At 36.4% G+C, this 24,767-nt stretch overlaps 1 pseudogene; it reads right to left on the bottom strand.

The window, feature by feature from the left end:
* LOC101527311 (RWD domain-containing protein 2B-like) overlaps positions 1-23,385 on the bottom strand; it is a 63,165-nt pseudogene extending 39,780 nt beyond the window's left edge.
* Positions 23,386-24,767: the final 1,382 nt, after the last annotated feature.

The raw sequence follows: 24,767 nt of genomic DNA, 5'->3' as shown, positions 1-24,767 counted from the left end.
GCCTCACAAAAAAAGACTCTAAGAGAAATAATGTTTGTATGAATAATTTTCTAGACATGAAATGCCAGGAAAACTCATAGTTTAGTGAATTATTTCTGCAATTTATTATAGCCTTCTTGGCATTAATGAATAGATCAATGCCATGGAAGTCAGCACAGGGCTTCATTCACCTGAGAAAAGATTCCAAGGCAGTCTGCATCAGGACTCATTAAAAATGAGCTGCTGCCTCCTTATCAGCAACTGTAGGATGCAGCATTTATTTCTTAAAGCACAGAAACATATTCTGACAGTTTATCAATGACTTCTTGAGTATTTGGTCTCTTATGATGGCCCTTTTGGAGAAAATTTTGACAAACTAATACATTAATATGATAAAATTTTGTGCAGAATGCTATACCATGGAATGTTCACTTTCTTCTAATCCCAGTCCCCACACAAAGTAATCATTATTAACCATCTTGAATACTCATTAAAAATATTATGCATTAAATCAGATGCATAGAGATTGTCATTGTGTTGTAGCAGGTCAAGCCTCTGCTTCCAAGATTGCCATTCCATACGGGTACTTGTTCAAGTCCCAGCTGCTCTGTTCGCATCCAGCTCCCTGCTGATGCTTTTGGAAAAGCAGCAGAACATCGTCTAAATACTCAAGCCTGTGCACCAATGTGGAAGACACGGAAGAAGCTCTGGGTTCTGGCTTCCGCCTGGCCCTGTGCTGGCCATTGCAGCCATTTGTGGAGTGAATTAGTGAATGGAAAGTGTTTTTCATTGTCTGAAGTCATTTCATCTAAATTGTGTATTTTTATCATGAGATTTTTTTCATCATAATCTTTTACTATTTTTCCATTGTGTGTAAGATCTATAGTGCCATCTTCTCTTTAATTATGATGTTAGTATTTTGCATATCTCCCTGATTTCCTGGATCAGTGCAGGGATTGACCTAATTACCGAACTTTTCAAAAGTTAGTATTTCAGCCTTCTTTATTATTCTCTAGTATTTGTGTTCCATTTCCTTTAAATCAATTGTTATCTTCATTATTCATTTTCTTTCACTTATTGAAGTTAATGATTATCTTTGTTCCTTTCACTGTAACTTTTTCAATATGAAGCATTTCCTTATTATGGGTATTTAAAGCTGTAACTTTTCTTGTAAAGTGCTACTGCATTAATAATCCAAAATTTACATATGTTACAGACTGTTATAATTCAGTTCAAAATATTTTCTAATTGTGATAAATGTACTTATCTTTTCATCACTTAAATTTGAGTAACTTAGTTCCTTTCTAGATACATTATGGCCATTGGTTTGTAATTTATTTAATTGTGCTTAGAGAACATATGCTAAATGACATTTTCTTTAGGTTCAGGCATTGGTCTATCTGCGCTTAAAGAAGAATGCATACTCAGCCTAGAAAGGTACTGAGTTCTACAAATACACACTAACTTAAAGTCACTGATGAGTTTTCTTGTCTTTTCCATCTTCACTGGTTTTTTCATCTTATTCTTTGATTGCTGAAAGAAAAATGTTTAACTCACCGGCTGTCACAATGGTTGTGTATATCTTTTTCTTTCATTCTATCAAATTTATTTTATTAGTCTGGCCATTTTATTAGCTTCAGGAGCATTTACATTTATTATATGTTTCTGAGTAATTGAAACAGTTTCCCCTATATGTACTTTGTTCTGAAATGTATTTTATCTAATGTTATTTTGTGGTCATTCCTTTTCTGTGTGTACTGTTCATATATTTTTGCCATCTACATTATTTCAATAATTTTTGATATTGCTATTATATCTCTGGTTGGTAATATGTATTTGAGCCTGGGATTTTTTTTATTGGTCCAAGAATCATGTAAATTTTGGGTGGAGTATTGACTTATCTTCAATATTTACTATATTTGTTGCCTGGCACAGTAGCTTAGTGGCTAATATGGTAAAACTCAGAGTATCGCTGACATGGCCAAAATGTCATTACACATTTCCAAAACACCCCGTGGGAATATTGTAAAACTGTCACTCAAAAACTGTTGTCATTCAATCTCCTGGTTGTTTACATGGGGAATCTGTGGTTCAGAGGAGAAGTTTATTTGCAAACTTTTTTTTTTAACAGAATTTAAATATATTGCTGTTCTCCTTTCAGGTCTTTTTTTTTTTTTAAACTATACTGGAGATTACTCACGTTTATATTCCCAATCTCCAACTATTACTAAATATAAACTGATATAATAGGTATGTTTGTTTCCTATCTCCAAAATTAGTATCATCTATTGTAAAAGCATACTGAATAATAGGTGGGAATCCTAAATATGAATTTGCTACAATATAATATAAATAACAGGTAATTAACTGGTTTGCTATAGTTGAATTTTCTGTTATTATACTGGAAAAGCTTAATTTAGCCACTTTATAAAATATTCCATGTAAAATCTTCATAGGCATAACTGCCCAATATCATTTCAGCATAATAATTAGTGCTTATTTTGGTTTTATGTAAATAATGATATATTTCCATTTTTAAATTCTGAAAAACTCAGTTGTTAGTAATTTCTTTTAAAGTTTAATTAGCATGGATGTAATCTTATGTTGTTCACTCTCACAAGCATAACTCCTCAAAGAACCCCTAAAAACAGTTCTCACAATATTATCATCCATTTGCAACTTAGTGAATTTGTTATTACAGTTCCAAGTTGAGGCAGATACTTAACTAATTCTGCAGAAAATCAGAATCCATTTCAGTTCAGCAGTGTAGTGAGTAAGACAGGTGGCTTGATTGCAGGATAACCACAGAAGAAAATTTGTGATTTTGTGGAAGGCCTGGCCTGGGAAAATAAATGGCATCAAGTCCTGAACAGGAAAAGGCTAAATATGTGCAAGATTCTGAGATTTTGCTTCTTCCTCTAAGAAAGAGAACATTTAGATGGAACTGAAAACAAAGCCGCAAGGCAAATACATGAATAGAAACACTTAGCAGATGGATGGGGCAAAGGGGGTTCTGAGTGGGTGCTGGCACAGATTGCCATAGTTCCTGGAATCTGTCCAACCAGATTGATGCTGCTCAAGTAAGTAAAACGTTCCTTGTTAGCAATTAATAAATGAAGGATTTTCTCTAGGGCATTTCCTGAGAAGGTTGAAATAGATTGTTTGTTCATGTTCAAATAACAATATTTACTGAATATATACTAGAAGTCTGGCACCATCATAAAATGCTATCGTTATCACGAGGAAGGAGGAAAGAGAGAACACTTGCTCTAGTGGACTTAATATTTTATTGGGGAGATGATATGAACAATAAGGGAAATAGAATCTTCAGCTGAGACAAGTCAGGATGAACATCTGCTAAAATATTGTCTAAGGAGTAAACTGGAGTAGGTAAGGAAGACGATTATGAGGTTATCTGAAAAAGACGGGTCTTGGCAGAAGCAAGAGCAAGGGCCCCAAGGCTTTGGGCTATCCTCCTGCTTTCCCGGGATATAAGTAGGGAACTGCAGGGAAGTGGAACAGCCAGGAAACAGTTTGGCACCCATATTGGATGCCAGCACTTGCAAGGTGAGGATTTAGCCACTGTCATCATGCCAGGCCCTGACAACATTTTTGAAGTCTGTGTGTGTATTTGTACATAATATGTATTTCCCATGAAGACTCTTCATGCATATGGATTTCAATTTTGTTTTACTTACTTTTTAATTCCAATTCCATGTAACTTTATTTAAAGAATTATTTATTTTTATTGGAAAGGCGGATATACAGAAAGGAGGAGAGACAGAAAGGAAGATCTTCCGTCCGATGATTCACTCCCCAAGGGGCTGCAATGGCTGGAGCTGAGCCAATCCGAAGCCAGGAGCTCTTCTGGGTCTCCCACACGGGTGCAGGGTCCCAAGGCTTTGGGCCATCCTCAACTGTTTTCCCAGGCCACAAGCAGTAAGTTGGAAGGGAAGCAGGGCTGCTGGGATTAGAACTGGCGCCGATATGGAATCCTGGCGGGTTCAAGGTGAGGATTTTAACCACTATTCTATTGGGCTGGGCCCTCCATGTAACTTTTGAAGTGCAGCTGTGGTTGGCTCCTAAATTTCTTACATAGAAAGTTTACTGTGTCATGAGTTTTTGAAAGAGGCCGTGAATGGTGGGGAAAGATTTTGCAGGAGAGTTGAAATTGAAATATCAAAAAAAAAAAATGACAAGTACCCAGAGATAGATGGATTTCTGGACATCAAAGTAGACAATTCATTTGGAATTATCAGCATATAAATGTTACGTTGACCTTTTGCTATTTAGGGCAGATTTTAACAAATGAGTATAGAATGAAAAGACATGTCACAAGAACTAAAATTCAAAAACATATTTTTTTGAAGTTAAAATTGATCAGAACATAAGAAAGCCAGAATTATGTGTCACTCTCTGTCCCTAAGGTGCATTTAAGAGCAATGTACTGGGACTTTATCTTAGAGAAGTGAAGTAAGCATATTCACATTTTCCATTTAATGACCACAAGTCACTCAAATTGAGGATTATCTTCCCAATTTATTTAATATCATCTATTTTCATAACATTGTAGAAGGAAAATTTCTTTCCAGGTTGAACAGGAGTCACTTTGGACAATAAGCAGTTTGAGATGGGAGTATTATGAAATTCAAAGGACTGAAGTGTAGCTAATGATATTGGTAAATTACATGAAAACACTCACTTTTAAAACAGCTGATTTCTGAATACCCTTAATTCCTTTAATATTATGGCTCACAGAGATGAAATATTCCACAATTTTATTTCAATCCTATCTGGTCAGCATGTTTTAAAGTAGAATCTGGAGGTAGCAGCTGGAAGGGAGGACAGTACTAGAGGGCCAAACACAGTTACAAGGCTAAAAGAAATGAATGAAAAATGATACCTTTATAATTCACACCTAGGGGGCACTAATGGTCAATATCATCAAACAGTGCTGAGACTGTATTTCTTTTGTACTTTTTGGCTGCTAATCAGCTGAGGCAGCCATTGGACTTTGATCTATAACCACTCTAATGCTTATGATAGTTGATACTAGAGACCTTGAGATGAAGAAAATTATCAATTTTCATTCCTAAAGACAAAGAATTACCAAATATAAAAATTGTGTTCTGCAGCAAAGAAAGGAGACGGAAGTTAGGGTGAGAAAGAAAGAGAAAGATTTGTTTCTTTGTGTATGGCCAAAAACCAGTTCATTACTTCATGGATATCATGCACAGGAATTGCCTAAGATAATGTCTGGTTTCACAGAATGCCTAGCAAATGTTTACGAGCAGAAACTGCTCTTTAACCATTTCTGTCACAATGTAATAGTTGCAATTATATTATTTTTAATCCACATCATTACACAATACTTCATTAAAATAAATAAGAAACAACTAAGCAGATAGATAGATGTTAGCATGCAAACCGAGTATTCTGCATTATGTTGAGTGTTGTGGCTTATTTTACACCAATAAAATTATCTTCCTGATAATTCTTCAATGGTTCTTAGTGGAAAATGGAACATACATGCTCAGCCTGTGTATTGCATTGACCGAATGGCGTTGACCATCTGTTTATCTTTACTGAAGCAAGGACAAGAGCAAATAGATTTCAATTGTATAAATTAAAATCTTCTGTAACACCATATAGAATTTCTCTATGTTGATTAAAAATTGCAGGACAGGGGTTTGTGTTATGGTTGAACTGGCTAATCCTCTACCTCTAACCTCCGTATCTCATATTGGCACTGATTTATGTCCCGGCTGACCCACTTCCTGATCCAGCTGCGTGCTTGTGGCCTGGAAAGGCAAAGAAGAATGGTCCAAGGCCATGGGACCGTGTATACACATGGGATATCTGGGGGAAGCTCCTGGCTTTGGATTGGCTCAGCTACATCCATGGCAGCCACTTGGTGAGTGAACCAGCAGATGGAAGATCTTTCTCTCTGTAAATCTGTCTTTCTGATGAAAACAAATAAATCTTGAGAACAAAAGTGACAGGATAACCAAATTAGTTTCCCTGAATCACAGCACTGAGCTTATAATTCTATGCTCAAAAGCTCTTATTTAGGGGCTGACATAGTGGCTGAGCAGGCTAATCCTCTACTTGCAGTACCAGCATCACATTTGGTTACTAGTTCTAGTCCCAGTCGTTCCACTTTTGATACACCTCCTTGTTTATGGTTTGGAAAATCAATGGAGGATGGCCCAAAGCCTTTGAACTCTACAGCCATGTAGGAGACCTGGAAGAAGCTTCTGGCTTCAGGTCATCTCTGCTCTGGTCCTTGTGGTTATTTGGGAAGAGAAGCAGTAGATGGAAGAACTCTCTCTCTATGTGTGTGTGTCATTCTAGCTGTAAATCTACCTTTCAAATAACAACAAACAAATCTTTTTTAAAAAGAAGTCCTTATTTAATGGAGAATAAATTAATTCCTTATTTCACATTTTCTTGTTTCTTTACCCAGGAATTTTTCTTCATACTGCACTTTCTAGTATGCATACATTGCTTCATATTTAGGTTCATTTTAATCCTAGCCACATTTTAAGGTTAGATGTGGTTGAAGTGTTAGTTTTCTTTCTAAGTTGTTCTTTATTCCTTCGTAATAACCATGCATTCTTTTACTAGGGAAACATTTGTTAGTGTTTATGATGCTTAGAGCAAATACGCCAACCATTTGCAGGTTAGTCACTCTATGTAACAGCAAATAGCAGAAAAATAGCTACTTAGAAAACAAGGACATTTATTTGGCTTCTTGGTGCTGGAGGTTCACAAGGCAAGGTCAAGTAACTCCATTAATTCAGTTGTCTGGGAAAGCTGGATGATGGAAATTGTGGAGTGTGCACAGAGTCAAAGCCACATGGTTAGCCAGAAATCAGTGACAATGGCAAACTCAGCTTTTGTAACCGATCTTCCAAAGAAAACTACCTTCCCCAGGAAAATCCTTCAATGATTTAAGGATCTCTTATTAGAGCCACTTTCTAGACATAGTGATTGCCTTAGGTGTCCATTCTTGTAGTGTTTTCAACTTGTCATTAGGACTTAACCACCTGCAGGAGTTGGTGCTTCGGATCCTATTCAAGCCTAGCAACCTATTTTGTGTAATTCTCAAATCCTTCAAAATAAAAAAATAATAAATTTAAACATCCAATCTGAACTGAGTTTATTCGGTATTAGGACATAATCCAAAGTCAAGGGAGAATCTAATCATTATGCAAGTTCAGTATTAATAGTCACATATTTTAGTTTAGAAATAGAAATGTATTTGATTATGGGGTACTGACTAAAATTCCATTCAATAATACAGCATTACTTTGCTAAGTCTGAAAAAATTATGAATTCAGAAATATGAGCATTTTCATTTTGGGGGGGTAGATAGCAAGCAATTATGTTTATAAGTAATTTTTATTTTTGACTTTCAAGTAGTGAAACAACCATTCCATTCTTCTAGAATCTGTCATGGCCTGAACCCTGATGGGAATCAGGGTTCTGTCTCCCTCATGTGCTTCCAAGTTGTCAGATCCTTCTTCCCTTTTGTCTCAAGATCCCTAGAAGACAGGACATGAATAACACCTTCTGAGACTTTGAATTTTCGAAGTGATTGCAGACAAACAAACAAACAAAAAACAGACTTAGCCTTTTTAAAAGCTATGGTAAAGTGAATTGACAAGCAGAGGTGCCAACATTAGCATTTTCTGTGGAGTAACTTTGTATTTCTCAATACTTAGTTATCTTTGGTTTTTAATTGTATTCTGAATCCACTTTTTCATACCTCTTGTTGATTCTGTGAACTATCAAATATCTTTGTGTAAGTTAGCCAGAATCAGTTTGTAGTTTCTAGTCAAAGGCTTTAATTGACCATTTACTACATTTCCTTTTCTTTTCATCAATCCTCATCCGTATTTAGGATCCAAGATCCTAAAAAAGAGAAAATCATGTATTTTTTTCTTCATGTATGCTCAAAGCACATGCTCATTCTTTTTTTTTAATGACTTTATTTTTTTGAGAAAGAGAAATGGATCTTCAATTTTCTGGTTCACTCCCGAAATGGACACAATGAAGTCAGAATCCAGTAGTTTCTTACAGGTTTCCTACATGGATAGCAAGTACTTGGGCCATTACCCACTGCTTTCTCAGATAATTATAAGTGAGCTGGATTGGAAGTGGAGTAGTTAGTGTATGAACCAGCAACCAGATAGGATGCTGGCACTGCAGGTGACAGATCTACTCACCACACCATAATACTGGCCTCAACTGTCCTTCTAAATCATCTTTTACTTTAAGCATTTTGACCACAAATTTGAACTAGTTCTTAGCTAACAATTATAATGTCACATTAGAAGTCAATGGCTGATTCTGAAAAGGAACTTACTGGGGGTTTTCAGCAGAATGGTGAGAAGAGTATAGGGGAAAGATGAGTGTAAAGGTGTATTAACAAAAGTAAAAAGATTGCAATCATCTTTAATAAACCAGGTTTTCAATATAGGTCCGAGATGATAGGATGATACCTATTCCTGACCTACCACAAGACTTTGTTTGGGTCTTATTTGTGAGATAGTGTTTTATACAATTTTTCATGGTGTGGAAATGACCAAATTGTTCTTTTAAAGTATTTTTAGATCACATGGATTTTTGTTACGGACTTTCAAAACCTTAAGCAATATTGAAGTTCTGTATGACATAAGTTGAGTTTCCTCAAATGATTTTGGAGTTATCTCTTCTATAATGGAAGTGGAAAAGCACTGATTCTTTCACTACTGTCCAATACCTGCATCACAATGTGGAACCTAGAGTTGAGAGAAGGAGCCACAACAAAAACCTTGGCATGCTTATTACCATTTTAATAAATTGAGTCAGCTGATCACAGGTCAAATAAGCACCAGCTTTCGGAAAGATAAAAATATGTTCTAAAAAACTGGCTGCTATGTGTCAGCTATTTTCTATGTGTCTAAGTACCACTTTATAAAATCAAATGGAGGCAATCCCTTTGCCATATTGAATTCACTGTTGCAGTGACCAAGTTTGTCATGAGATCAACAAGGTCTCCCTTTATTTACAATTGACTAGAGTTTGACTGCTTTGATTAATAGTGCTTTATTGGTTCCACGGTTCTTTTTGAAACTGTATGTGCTCACTTTCAGTATTTAGTTAATTTCCAAATAAGGGAAAGTCTGCCTTCAGAAAAAAATTACTATGGTATTAGCTCAATCTATCACAAACTAAGTATCCTTGTCCTAAGAAAATACCACCAGGATGGGTGGGGGGAGGCTTTGCACCTCCGTCAGTAAATCCTCTTTCCTAAGCTATAGTGTGCATAAGGCTTTCCCACACATCTCCCGTTGCTACGGAAACCTCTTTCAGTGTCTGGGTTCCACACAGCTGACTCATTTCAAAGTCTGGCTCTGAACCCTCTCCGCTAACAGCTTAGAAAGACAAATGGAAACAAAGAAAAACACAGAAACAATAAAATATCAATATATACTACTTGCTTTAAAAATAAATCATGTGATTTTATGTATACAGAAAAGGTAATGTAAGACAAATCTCCAGTTGCTGAAAACTCCAACTGCACTAGGTACTACAGAAATATTACCAAAGTCCACTATCTCTAAAAGGAAATTTCAGTCCTTTGAATTTAGTGGTACAGAATAGCAATGAAGCTTAAAGAGATATACACAGTAAGTCCTTTATATTAAAACAGCCCAACATAATATATGTGTAAATAAAGGCAAAGAGCTTGATCATGAAAGCAGATAGCCTGAGCTGGAAGTAGAGGGAAAGAAAAGAAGGGCAACTTTGTGAACACTAAAACAGCCTTAGGAAGTGTGCAAACATGAATGGCTCAAACATTACCAAAGCCTAAAGAGCTCTTTCTGCTTCAGTTTCTGTCCTTGATTGAAGTTAGTCAACACGTTTGATGAATATCTAGAAGAAAGATTTATTAAAGTGGATAAATGCCAGAAACCTAAGAATTAGTGTTTCAAACATGAAATTAGGGAGATCTCATTGGAACCAAATAATGAGGGAATGAATGTTCCAGTACCATCATTATCACCAAGTGGTCCAGAAGATAATATGAGATTGTGCAGTTGCCATAGTGATGGGACTTGGAGTCTGAAGTCCTGAACAGGTATTTCCTTTTGTATATTAAGAACTGAGTTTTGGGAAACCAGCTGCTGGGCATGGGGAGGATCCTGGGCTTGTACAAGCCCAATGTGCACGAATTTCCTCCGTCCACAGCGACCGTGCTGGGGACGGATCTCCATGGCTCTGGGCATGCCTAGGACCATGGTTCTGCCTACCAGGCAGGATCGGGCAGGACTGCAACACACGTTAGTTAGCGTAGAAGACAGGGCTGGGGACAATTGACCCAGAAATTGCAACTAACTGTGTCCACGTAGGCCGATTTGGGCGACGAACAGTACAGGACCCTGTATTGGCATGCATACACAAGAATAAGGTCTGGGATCGCCTCAGATGAAATTTCTTTGGGAATCTCCCCAACTGAAGCACTGGACTCAAAATTCAAACCATGGAGAAAATTACAGGGTCCATGGTGTGACCGTGGAATGCTTGGGTCAGGTCTGGGCCTCTTCAGTGGCTTAGAGCAGCAGTGGATAGCATATCCAGAAGCACATGGAGGATATGACAGTACACTGGAGCCTGAAGATATCACCTAGTACCATAACAGAGGGTGGAGGACAGAACAAATCGATAACTCCCCAGCCAAAGTTGGCAGTGAATACCTGGGCAAACGGAAACTCTAGGGTGGACTATGTCAGCCAGTGGAGTCTGGAGAGATTTTATCGTGATTTGAGTGGCAAAATCGTCAGCAATACAGAACTGTTGAACTATCAAAATCACTTGAGCAGGACCCTCAGAACATGCTCCACAACGGGGACCCTGGGACGGTTGGGAGGCTCAGTGTGACTTCCCTCCTTATCTCTCCCCTCCCCTCCCCGTAGATACAGTAAGAAAAAAGAGAACATCAAAACAATGGCCTCACCGACTTTCCTCTAGAACTTGACTCTTCTCACCCTAATCAGATATTTAAAAATTGTCAAAAATAAAATTTATATAATTAAAAAAATCAATTTTGGATCTGGCGCTGTAGCCTCGTGGCTAAAGTCCTTTCCTTGCACGTGCCAGGATCCCATGTGGGTGCTGATTCATGTCCTGCCTGCTCCACTTCCCTTCCAGTTCCCTGCTTGTGGCCTGGGAGGGCAGGAGAGGATGGTCCAATGTCTTGGAAAAGTGTACCTTTGTGGGAGATCCAGAACAGGCTCCTGGCTTTGGATTCAGCTCAGCTCTGGCCATTGCAGCTACTTGGGGAGTGAACCAGTGGATGGCAGATCTTTCTCTGTATCTACATTTCTCTGTAAATCTGACTTTCCAATAGAAGATAAGTAAATCTTTTTAAAAATGCATTTTAATTGGTAATGAGAAAATTCCTTCGAAAATCTAGTGTGATAAGGGTTGAAAATCTTGGTCCCATTTGGCTATGGCTTTGCATTTTAATTGAGAGGGGGATATACACATTATTTTGTGTACAAATTTTCTTCAAAAATGTCATAAAAATTGTTTATTGTACACTATAAACTGCTAAATACTAAAATGAAAATAGACACAAGACAGCTGAATAGTACCCTATAGCCATTTTAAGGGGTATAGCAGCCGGTTCTGTATATAAACTAAAATTGAAATGTCAATGAGCTAATCACAGGATGTGGTTAAGAACTTGCATTATTATTTTTTTTAACATATTGGTTACTCAAAACCATGTTAATTCCGTAATGTTGTAAATTGTTGTTGATGTTATGTTGGGACTCTTAACTGATTGGGATGATATTCTGCCAGCTCTACCTTCAGACCAGAGATGGTCTCCCCAAGAAACTGTTCAATTTATCTGGACAATAAGATGCTGGACTCCAAAAAAATAAAAAAAATTGTTGATTGTGAAAACGCATGCATTGCCAAGTTTTTTTCACAAAAAAATCAGACTGAACATTTAATTCTATTTTACCATGAATGGGCCTTGTGTTTTGAATGTGTGTATAAATGCATATATACATATATGCATATGTATATGTTTATATATGCAGAGATTTTTTATTCATGTATATGTATATACATGACTGCTTTTCTACATTGCATGTAATTACACATTAAAATAATCTAATAATTTACATTGCTTTGTTTTACATACATTTAAAATATATTTTTTAGATTTTATGAGATTTTTACTGCCTCGATTTTCTTGTATTTCTTGTAAATATGGTCATAATATAGGTTGAATGATAACTATCAGCTTCTTCTATTTACCAACACAAATCATTACCATATTTTTACTATTGGAAATTAAAATCAGTAATGCAAATAGCCAAAATAGTATAAATAAAGATATGCGTAAATGAACTATCAACCAATACATATTGTGTCTGAAAAGCAGTCCAGATTCTGTCATCAGGAAGGCGGAGTGCATGACTAGCATCAGGCCTTGTCATGATCATAGAGAAGCCAATTTGTGTGTGCCCAGGCTTTGGTGCAGCATGCCTGTTGGATCCAGTTTATAGCAGTTCTTTCCCCTCACTTCACTCATTGCACTGTTAAATGAATGAGTGTGAATGAAGATCCTTGAAAGGCTAACTAGGCTTTTGAAACAGTCTGTCTAGATTTCAGCAGAGTATAATGTGCTAAGCTGAGTAGTGGTCTGTAAAATATATTTATATCTTCATCCTGAGACTCTGCACATCTATTGCATGGCAAAGGTGACTTTACAGATGTGATTAAATAAATGAATTAGGATATAGTTATCCAGAAATACTTTTAACCATTGTGAAATGAAGGCAGAATTAGAGGAAATTAGAGAGAGGCTATAACTGCAGAAGTCCAGGGTGACATGAGCAGAATATGGAGGGAATATTAGGCAAAGTATGTTGGTAGTTTCTGAAAGCTGACAAAAGCAAAGAGGCATAATAAAAACATAAAAATATCTCTTATAACAAACAAATATGTGGATCTTGTTTTTAAAAATTGTATTCTATCAATCACCACAATTTTATTTTAAAATATTCATTCACAAATAAAAATTGCAAGTTGTACAATATGATCAGTATACACTGTGCAAATGATTGCTACAGTCAACAAGTACGTTCATTATCAATGAGGGTTACTGATTTTGTGTTTGTGTACATGATTAGGACACTTAAATTTGCTTATTTATAAAACGATATTTCAAATAAATGTCACAGAATTGACTATAGTCACAATGCTTTCCCTTGGATATCCAGAACATATTCTTCTTTTAATTGAAAGTTTGAATATTTTGAATTTAATTTTCCCTGCCCTCCAGCCACTGGAAACCACTATTCGATTTTCTGCTTCTATATGCATGGCATTTTTAGATCCAAAATTTTTGTGAGATCATATATATTTGTCTTCCTGTGTATACCACTGTTTCAAAGGTGTTTTCTCCCTTTGTTTCTGAGTTCATTTGGTTTCTGCAAACATAAACGTATTTTCAAAAGTTCAGGTATAAGTGATTCTGCCTTTGTTCAGCATTTCAATGTTTCTCTGCAGGTACTACCTCTTTCAGCCAGCTACTAGGTTATTTTCACCAAAAAGTACAGCCATGATTACTAAGGGAGTGGATAGGTTTGTGGAGAAACTTACACTGTGATATGATAGGGAAAGGACGGTGCAAGCGTTCTTGTGGTTTTTAGCTGTTCAGTACTAAACAGTCATGGCTGACACACAAATCCACATCTACACATGCATGCACGTGTACACATGCATATTGCACCCAAAACTCATGAGGTATGAATGAAATTAATAGGTTCAATTCCATAGATCAAAATGTTATACTTTAGCTATATAAAAGTGTTACTATAAGAAAGACTTGCCAGAGGCTATGTGGGATCTTTCTGTATTTTCTCTTAAAATTTCAGGAAAACAATTTTATGTGAATCATCATTTCTGAAAATTTCATGTTATCATAAAACAAAAGGTAGCATGATTTACTCAGTTTCCTGAGAGTATATATTACATATAAGGTAATATTTACTACAAAAAAAGCCAAACTTGCAGTCTTGTTTTGATGATTCAAGTACATAATTAGGATGGAACAAACGTGACTTGCAAAAGTTTATATTAAAAAAATGAGTGCACAAAGGCTGTGCACAAAAATCACATCCCAGATGGTCACTCTCACACCAATAATTACATTTTTTATATTCTGTATATTTATTTATCATAGATTAGGAAGGCATATTTGTCATTTTGGGGACTGGCTTATTTCACAAAATATGATGGTTTCAGATAGCATCCATTTAGTTGTAAAAGAGCAGGTTTCATTCTTTTTTATTGTTGAGTCATACTCCAGAGTGTATATGCACCAACATTTATTTTATCTAGTCATTCATTTCTTAGCTATTGTGAATTGCTCTTCTATAAACATAGGGATGTAGATGACTCGCTCATATGCAGATTTCATTTCATTTGGACAAATTCCCACTAGTGGGATGGCTTGGTCATATGGTAGATACATTTTCAGATAGCTGAGGAATTTCCACACTACTTTCCAAATGCTTGCTCTAATTTAAACTTCCACAGACAGTGGATTCAAGTCTATCCACCCACCACATTCTCAGCAGCATTGATTTTTTTTATTTATTTGATTTTCAGATGATAAGCATTCGAACTGGAGTGAGGTGAAATCTTATTGTGTTTTTTTATTTGCATTTTCTGATGGCTGATGAACTTGAATATTTTTTCATATGTCTGATGGGCCTTTAAATTTCATTCCTTGAGAAACGGCTGCTTGTGTTTTTTGCTTATTTTTTAACTGGACTGGTTGTTGTGCTGGTACTGAGTTTGTTAAACTCTTTATAGATCCTGGATATTATTCCAGTATCAGTTGCATGGTTTGCACATAGTTTCTCTGTTTCTCTCTTCGTGTTGATGGCTTTCCTTGTGGTGCAGAAGATTCTTAGTTGATGCAATCCCATTTGCCTACTTTGGTCTACATTGCCTGTGTCTGAGTTCTATTCAAAAAAATCTTTTCTTATGCCTATGTCTTACAGAGTAACCCCAATATTTCCTGCTAGTAATTTGATGGTATCAAGTTGTATAGTTAAACTTTTGATCCATTTAAGGATGATGTTTGCATAAATTGAAAGGCAGTCTTTTTCAGACTTCTGTACACAAAGAAGCAGTTTTCCCAGCACTATGTGTTGAAGAGTCTATCCTTTCTAACCGAATTGATTCTAGTTCATTTGTCAAAAATTAGTGGCTCTAGATGTGTGGGATTATTTTTGGCATTTCTGTTGTGTCCTACTGATCTTCAGGTCTATTTTTGTGTGAGTACCAGGCTGTTTTGACTACAATTGCCCTGTAGTACATTTTAAAGTCTGGTAATATCATGAATCCAGATTTTTGTTGTTTAAGATTGCTTTAGCTATTCAGGGTCCTTATGCTTCCATTTGAGTTGTAGTAGTTTGGAATAAATTTAACCAAGGATGTGAGGAATCTCTATAATTAAAATTATAAAACATTTAAAAAGTAGAATTTGTAGAATTAATATAATGAAAATTTCATGGTACCAAAGTAATTTATACATTTAATGAAATCAAAATCAAAATACCTATGGCATTGTTCCTGGACCTAGGATAATCGATGCTACAACTCAATAGTCAGAGTGGATATCTTTTTCTGATTTTAGCTCTTATTGGAAATACCTCTTATTTTTTCCCAATGAATATAATGTTGACTCTGGTTTTTTTCATATATAGCTTTAATAGTGTTGAGGAATGATCCTTTTATACATAATTTGCTTAAGGTTTTTCTTATGAAAGGATGCTTTATTTTATCAAATGCTTTCTCTGTATATATTGAGATAAACATATGGTCACAGGACTGGGCCGCCTTCAAAATGGCAGCTTTCATCTTCTGGTTTGAGTGCCTTGCAGAAGAATGGGAGAAAGCATATTCCTCTCTCACAGCTACCCAGCAGAATCTTTCTCTCCCTCTGGGACTTGTCTGGATCTGGAGTTGGTGCGGTTTGTGAGAGTCTATCTCTGCCAGCACTTTGTGCCCTGTGCTTTACCATAGACCAACTTTCTGTGGTTCCTACTTGATGTGGTGGTGAGCTATGGTTGATCCCAGCAGTCACTGGCTGGCTTGCATACGGAACACAAGTGGTGCTTCCCAGCCATGTCTTCCTTGTCTTACGGAACTTCCATTATTTCCCTTCAATTCTTTGCTGAAAATTTTTGGCAGTCAGACTTCAAGCAATGCAGAGCTTCCTTCAACCTCTGCAGAAGATTGGCAGTCAACACTCTAAATGGGAAGGTGCATCTGCGAACTGAAGAGGACTGTCTGAGCTCCATGGCAGAAAGATGTACACCACAGTGGTACTCCTAAGCATAGTCCATAGCAGAAAGAGCTAATTTCCTTTTTATTTATCTGTGTGTTTGTTTGTTTTACAAAGGCTCTGAACTTGGGGATTATAGAATCATGTGCGCCACTGGTAAGGATGGAGAAAATCTTTGAAGGGAGGACAGGTGAGAGAATTGGTTTCCTAGCTACTGGTTTTGGCCTGGTCTAACCCTGACCATTCTGATTATTTGGAGCATAAACCAATGGACGGAAGATCACTTTTTCCATCTCTCCCTTTCTCTGTGTCACTTTGCCTTTGAAACACATAAATTATATATTAAAATTTATTTAGAAAACTTTTGACTGGTAAGGAAGACTTGTATAATATCTATGTGGTCCTTTGTGATATTGTTACATATATGTTGTATAGTGTCCAATCATGGTTAATACTATCTCTTCAAATATTTCTTTATTGTGAAAACATGCAAAATCCTCTCTTTCATTTTGGTTTCTAGAATTTCTGCTAAGAAGTGGCTAGGCATGTGCTGGCATGGTAGCTCAACTGGCTAATCCTCTGCCATATGGGAGCTAATTCAAGCAGAAGCTGCTCCACTTCCCATCCAGCTCCCTGCTTGTGGCCTGGAAAAGCAGCGGAGGACAGCCCAAAGTCTTGGGACCCTGCACCCATGTGGGAGACCTGGAGGAAGTTCCTGGCTCCTAGCTTTGGTTTGGCTCAGCTCCGGCTGTTATGACCATGTGGGGAGTGAAGCAGCAAGTGGAAGATCTTTCTTTCTCTGTCTCTCCTTTGCTCTGTAAAATTGCCTTTTCAATAAAAATAAATACATCCTTTTAAAAAGTGAAGTGTGTAGGCAGGTGTATTAGGATCTCGTTATGTTTTATTTGCTTCTTCTCTTTCGCAGCTTTGAGAAACCTTTTTATTTTTAATTTGGAAAGCTTGACTATAATGTGTATGGGGTTCTCTTGGTTGAGTTTAACCTGACTGGTACCACTGGTCTGTCCTTACCTGGCCCATTGTATCTTTCTCTAAATTTGAAAAGTTTTAAAACAGTGTCTTTCAATGGACTTTCTATTCTTTTTACATTCGCAAGTCCCACTTGAAAATCAACAAGTCAGATATTTTTTTCATGCTATCACCAAGTTTCTGTAAGCTTTCTTTATTTCTCTTGCTTCTGTTTTTTCTCTTCCTCCAACTCTGTGTTTTAAAATAGCCTGTATTTTGGTACACTGATTCATCTTTTAGATTTAATCTGATATTGATTTCTTTTATCACGTTTTAAATTTTGCTTAATGTGTTTTCTCAGATTATTTCTGTTTCATTGTGCTTAATTAATGTCATTAATTATCTTTGTTAGAACATTAAATAATGAATTTAAAAAAGTGAAAAGGCCGCCATGGTGGTGCTGTAGGTTAATTCTCTGTTCTGTGGTGTTGGCATCCCATATGGGTGTCAGTTTACGTCATTGCTGTTCCACTTTCAGTTCAGCTCTCTGTGAATGGCCTGAGAAAGCTGCAGAGAATGCACCAAGTCCTTGGGCCCCTGCATCCACATGGGAGACTCAACGAAGCTCATGTTTTCTGGCTTTTGAATCAGCTCTGCTCTGATCATTGCAAACGTTTGAGGAACCAGTGGATGAAAGACTTTATCTCTGCCCTTCCTTATCTCTACATAAAATATTCCTGTCAATTGAAAATAAACCTTTTCTAAAAAGAATCTAAAATTAATTGTTTTCTTGTATTGTGTTGAAACTTACTGGATTTCCTTTAAACAGGTATTTGGAAACATTCATCTGAGTGTTTGACAATTTCAATTCCTGTCTGATTGGTTTCTGGCATCTTATTTTTGTCTTTAGGTCAGGCCATAGTTCCCTGGAAGTTCTTGGTGCTTTTTGGTTTATGACATCATCTTCACATTGAAAGGTTATTTATAGTTATTTGGTTCCACTTGTGACTGTACTTGAAATTCTGACCAGTCTGTTTATTTGCTGAATCCATGGATGCTTCCTGTATTTCAACACTAAATGGAACACTAAACTATGGTTTGACCCAGATTCACTACAGAAGTTTTTTTTTTTCCCTGTTTCAATTCTATAAAACTTCTCCAGCTCAAGTTTGTCCCAAATACACCCTTGATATGCTGGGAAAATACCTAAAAGGTGTAATGCATCCCCGCAACTTTCTTCCTGAGATTCAGCTCAGAATATTTTTCCTAAGTCTACTTAATGCCCCAATGGCAAATGGCACATAGAGCCCATGACTCAAAGACCAGATTACCCTGATGTGGTGGGACTGAGGTAGACGCGGTGCCAAATGATGTTCCTTTTAGCTACCGATGATGATGGCTTAGATGCAAAACTGAACAGCTAGGACCACAGAATACTTCCTGGCACTGAAGTAGGTCCATAGGTTCTGCATGCAGACATTTACCTGAAAAAGGGGACCATTAGGTTCTGTTCAATGTTCAGTTTTACTAGCCTGGCGTGGAGTCCGCAAACAGACCTTGATGTTTGCCCAAGTTTGTGAGAGCAGTGATGGAGGACTCATGCCTCAGCCCTACTGGCAGATATTAGATGGGGATACTCGAATCTCACTGTTATCAGGCACTATATAATATTAGGAAGTTCACACTAGTGTTATTTGAGGCTGGTGATGATACATGCCAAAGGAAGGGATCTGTCCCACCAGAACACAGATCTTTGCCTAACACTGGGGTAAGTCCAGAGACTGTATCTGCGGATACTTCCTGAGGGATGGAGACCATGAAGATGTCCTCATTGAGAGGCTTTAACAGATAGGCACTGAATCCTGAGACACAGTGCCTTGGCTCCTTACTGATTGTGAAAGACTGAGGTACATGATAAACTCAGCCCTATGGCTGGCCTGATTGGCAAAAGACTAGCTTACCCCTGTGTACCACAGTCACTAGGCTCCCGTCCTAAGGATTGCCACGGGTCTGCTTGAAGCCAGTGGTGACAGATGTCAGAATGAAGGTTTTCCTTGAAGCACAGTCCTCTTCCTGACACCAAGTGAGTCTGGATCGATGCACCATAGTCTATATATTTCTGTGTCACTTTATGAAAAAGAATGTAAATAAAGGAGAGATTTAAATCTATTTGTGGATATGGATAATATTCCTAAATGTGGACTTAGAAAACTTCTGTATATCTGTAAATGTGAAGTGATTTCTCTGAGATTTAATCTTATCAATGATAAACTGAGAAAAACTATATACCCTGGATTTCTTTGAAAATTATATCATATAGTATGTGGATTTTTAAATTTTATGCCTGATATATTAGGCTCCCTACAATATACTTAATAGTGTCATATGTACATTAAAACCCTGAAAAGCTATGAGTCAGTCCTATTTAACAAATAAGTGTACTGTCCCTCTGATTTAAATTGCTCTTCATCTGAACTTCATTGTCTCACCCACATCATTGTGTTTATTGTTGTTTAATTGAATAAGCCCTGTTCCAATTACGGCCACTGTCACAGAGTGGAAGACTCAAGCTGGCTTCAAACTGGAATTCCCTTCCTTTAACGCCCACGTTGCTACAAATATAAGAATGGATCATAAGGAAGTTCAGAGAAAATAGCTGTTAAAAAATATGCATGGATTTCAAACATTTTTGCACCAAAATGAACTTATTTTTCCGATTCCATTTCTACAAATTATCTTATTTCTAGATTCATTTTAATCATATTCAGGTCCATTAAATATTAAGAAAAAATTAATGGATAATATAATCAAGAGCTCTACCACATGTTTTGCAATAAGTATGATTTTTGGAATAATTGTACTTTCACTGTATTAAATTTTTATGGAGTATGGATAGAGCAAATTTATGATTACACTGAGTGAAATTTTCCTTGAGATTTTAATTCTAAAAACTGCAACTCTATGCCTTCTTAATCGACTCTCTAGTTTTTGATATTTTAAATTCTATTCTAATTACTCCAGATTCTATATTTTCAACCTAGATTATTTGCCAGCTGCCTGCTGGCTATTTTCCACTGGCTAGTCTGCAGGTATTGCCATAACAGCATCTGGAAAGCATAACTTTTTACTTTTCCAAAACAAATTACCCTTGTTTTTCTACATTCTTGTCCATTTAATCACTAGGACATGAATGTTTTTGTTATTATAGACCTTTTTATTTTCCTTTTTAAACTGTTTCCTCCAGTTCATAAGCAGTTTCTTGATTTTATTCCAAAACGTTTGCTGCATTCCCATAGCTTCAGCTCCAGTAATCACCTTGCTTGTTAAAGGTACCACTATCTCTCCTGAAATAACCTAATTTCTAAGGTGCCTAACCAATTTCATAGATTTGTTGTCCCAAACTTTCTTGTGTCAATATGTTCTTCATGTACTATCAGAGTACTAGGGTTATTTTACTACTACTACTCTGCTAAGAAATTAATGGCTCACTAATTTTCTCAGAAGTAAACAAAAGCTGCATGACTTAGCAAACTTTGTTTTTCATGATCTGATATCTGCTTTACTTCTGAACACTGTGTATCACAACACCTGACTTACAGTTGATACAAACGTGGAGATGCTTTTAGCTTTCCACTCACAGAGCTGCCACATTTAGAAAATATAGGACACATGGTTAAATTTTAATTTCAGATAACAGCAAACGCATTTTAGTGTAAGTACATCACGTGTAACACTGTGTTTCTTGACTTTAAGTTTGTGCTAGTCTATCTTCCTGGAATTTACTTGCCAATTTAAGGATTCAACTCAGTCACAATTTCCTATAAGAAACACTCAGTCTTTCATAATCCTTCTGCCAGTCCTCTATGGATCAGCTGAGTCTTTTAATATCATATACTAGATTCAGTATTCTGCATCTTCTTAAACAAAATTCCTTGGGATTATGGACTGTATCTTATTTGTCTCTGTGTTGTCATGTCCAGTGTGGAGCTAGACAGGCATTTGCTAAATATTTGATGGATGATTGATTTCCTGATTCTAACCATTGTGTTTTCTCTTTATAACAAGTGAAATAATATTTTTATCACTGCAAAAAAGAAAGAAGAAAATACTTCTTAAAATAGAATCAAAACTGCAACTTAATTGGACAGTATATTTTTACTGAAAGAGTCAGAAATAGAGACAAATGCAAAAGAAGCATAGTTTTCTTTTTCTTCATTTGAACACTTTGGAACCTGCGGTATTTCATGATTTGTGAGCAACTGCTTTGATTGTAACCCACATATTTATCATATTTAAAGATATATGAACATAGGAAACTGATACAAAAGCAGTTATCAATCTCAGAAAACATTTCTAACATGTTAGTAGGTAAAATTTTATTTCCACACTGCTTACATTGTATTTTACTAAGTTTCTACCTAGAATTTGAAAAATAATGTTTGAATACCCATTAAATGATGCTTCAGCTGCAAATTTACTATGCAACATGATACTCATGGGGAAGGCAGGTAAACATAATAATATGTAGCAAACATTAGTCAGAAGGAGAAGCAAAATATTGGTTTGAAATATTTGCTCTCAGGTTGTTTTGCTTTCAAGGTACACTCTTCAGTCTTTTAAGGATTGAAGATCTTAAAAGATCCGCTATATCCTTAGTCCTAGCAGTTGATGTAAAGTATGTTTTATTTTGCATATAGGATATCCAGTTTCTAGAACTGGCTTCTCAAAAACAAACAAAAAAGCTTGGTAATAGAAGGATCCTGAGTTTTGTAGATTACTAAAAGTCCTTGGTAAGGTTTGAGGGGAAATTTATTAGTTGACTAGGGATCCTGGAACAAATTATTACATACCGGGTGCCACACAACAATAGGAATTTGCAGTACAGCTATGGGTACAAAATTTTCAGTCATGGTGTCAGTAGTGTTGGCTTCTTAAAGAGCGGTCAGAGAAAGAATTTGTTCAATGTCTCACTCCTCCAGTGATGGCCACTGATCTTTGGTATCCCTTAGAATGTAGGTGCATTACTTTAATATCTGACTGCATCTGCATGTGTAAGTTCTCTTGTGCCTGTCCCTTCATATCATTTTCCCCTTTTTTATAATGACATAGTTCTGTTGGATTATAGGCTACCACAACTGTTTGGTTAATTCTTTTAAGTACTTGTGCTGGAATAAGATCATCACAAATATTTGGGGCTAAAACTTCAGCATGTATTTTTAATAAACATAATTCTATCCAGTCTTCCCTATGCACCTCCCAGTTTCCAATTCCTTCCCGTGTGCAAAATTTAACTCCATCTTAACATCTCCAAAAGGAAAATTAAAAATTATATATAATACATAAATAAATTACATATAATTAAAATATTAGTTAAAATAATTAAATAGTTAAAATAATTAAAAATAATTAAAAATAATATAAAATAATTAAAATAATAGTTAACATTATATATATCTATATATACATAGATATATAGATATATATAATCAAATGCCAAAGTTGCAAATTTCTATCATCTAAAAAATATTTAAACTAAAATTATAGGCTAAGATACTGGTATAATTTTTCTCCTATGGATCTGTGAAAGCTAGAGTAGGACTTCCATTTACAAGAAACTCTGATGAGAAAGATGTATGATAGGCAGGCATTCTACTCCAAGAGAAAAAAAAATGGAAGGCAAAAAGAGAACTTACTGATCTGCATCAAGTTTGAAACACAGCAGGGTATATTCCACTAGGTTTCAAGGTTTCAGAATAACTGACTTGATACTCTGTTCTTTGGATGTACTGATGCAACCATTCCTTATTGCCCTAATCAGGGACCCCATACCCTGGAAATGAAGATATAGCAGCCCTGTTCCACAATCCTGTGCTCTTTTTCCCTGATGCATCCATGGATCTGCCCTAGAAGTCATTCTTCCTTTCTTTAGTACCACTTTCTTTTATGTACTTTCTTTTCAAGCTGATAATGATATGTTGGTAAAATCATTAAGCACCTCTTTCATATTTGTACTTATCAAGGGAATCCACCTCATCAAAGAACTGTGGTGTTCGACGTCTTACAAAAAGCATCGTTCCGATCTGCCGCCATAGTCACATGACATTCTCCAGGTGTGTCTGTGTCTTGCTGCTTGTTACCCTCTTTTTAAAAGGATGTCAGTTACATTGGGTTAAGGTGTCCCCTAATATTTTGATTATACCTGCAAAGAAATTATTTCCAAATAATATTGCATTAGCAAGTACTGGAGAAGGTCCTGATTTCCATGTACCTTTGTGAAATGAACAGTTCAACTCACAACTTGGAGGAATGTAACGACTCTCTGAAATTAGATGTTAAATTATAAGATTTTTTGGCACAAGTTGCCATTTTATTTTTTTAGCATTTATTTTATTTATTTGAAAGTGAGAGCTAAGGAGTGAGAGAAAGAGAGGTTTCATCTTCTAGTTCATTCCTCCAATAGACACAACGGCCAGGGCAGCACAGCAGGATCAGGACAAAGGTAGAAGGCAGGAACTCCATTAGGATTTTCCACATGGACGACAGGGCTCAATCAGTTCTGCCATCTTTTAAGTTTTTCCTGTTTGCATTATAAGGGAGCAGGAACAGAAGTGGAGCAGCTGGGACTTGAACTGATAGTCTTGGTGTGGAATGCTTGCATCACAGAGTGTGGCTTAATTCCCTGGGCCATAATGTAACCTCAAAATTAGAAGTTTTATTTACATATGAAAGAATTTTTGTTGCAAACATCCTCTTTTCCCTAGCTTTCATCGGGTTCAGAAAGAGGTCCACATCCCCAAACCTTAAGAAGGACGCCACTGACAACAGTTACTAAGTGTTCTTTGTGAACTGCTTTGGGACCTTAGGATGAGAGTCTCACGACATGTTGCCAAAACAACTTATTTTTCACCAAAGTAAATTTATTCTGAATCAAAACGAATTTATTTTTGAATTCCATTTTTGTATATAGTTTTTGAAATATGCTTTGCACCAGATGATGGTTTAGTTGTCTCTCCAATACAAAGACCCAATGAATAGTACCTGGGAGCCAGCTTTGTAGTATAACCTTATGCAGACCTGGTTGCTACATCCATTTGTGCAGTGAATTAGTAGAAAGAGGATGGATATCTCTCTTCCTCTCTCATACAAATGCATGTGCACACACACACACACACACACACACACACTCTCTCCCTTTCTAATAAGAAAACAAATTACATTGAAACATTTTTTAAAGAGTTAAGCAACGCAACATGAAAATCCTACTAGATTATCTTAAGTATAAGGCAGTGGCTTCAAATACTGTCCCATCTTCCATTCACACCAAGAAATTATCCCTATGTCTTTATACAACCAACAGAATAGTCATAATCCCTACCTGTGTAATATGGATTTTACAACAATTAGCAACTTTAAAAATGGTTGAAAACTGTTAATATTGCATTATCCTTAATGA

The sequence above is a fragment of the Ochotona princeps genome, chromosome X (assembly GCF_030435755.1).
Source record: "Ochotona princeps isolate mOchPri1 chromosome X, mOchPri1.hap1, whole genome shotgun sequence".
Classification (NCBI taxonomy): Eukaryota; Metazoa; Chordata; class Mammalia; order Lagomorpha; family Ochotonidae; genus Ochotona; species Ochotona princeps.
Note: the sequence above shows the minus strand (reverse complement) of the source record. Positions and strands in the feature narration are given on the sequence as shown.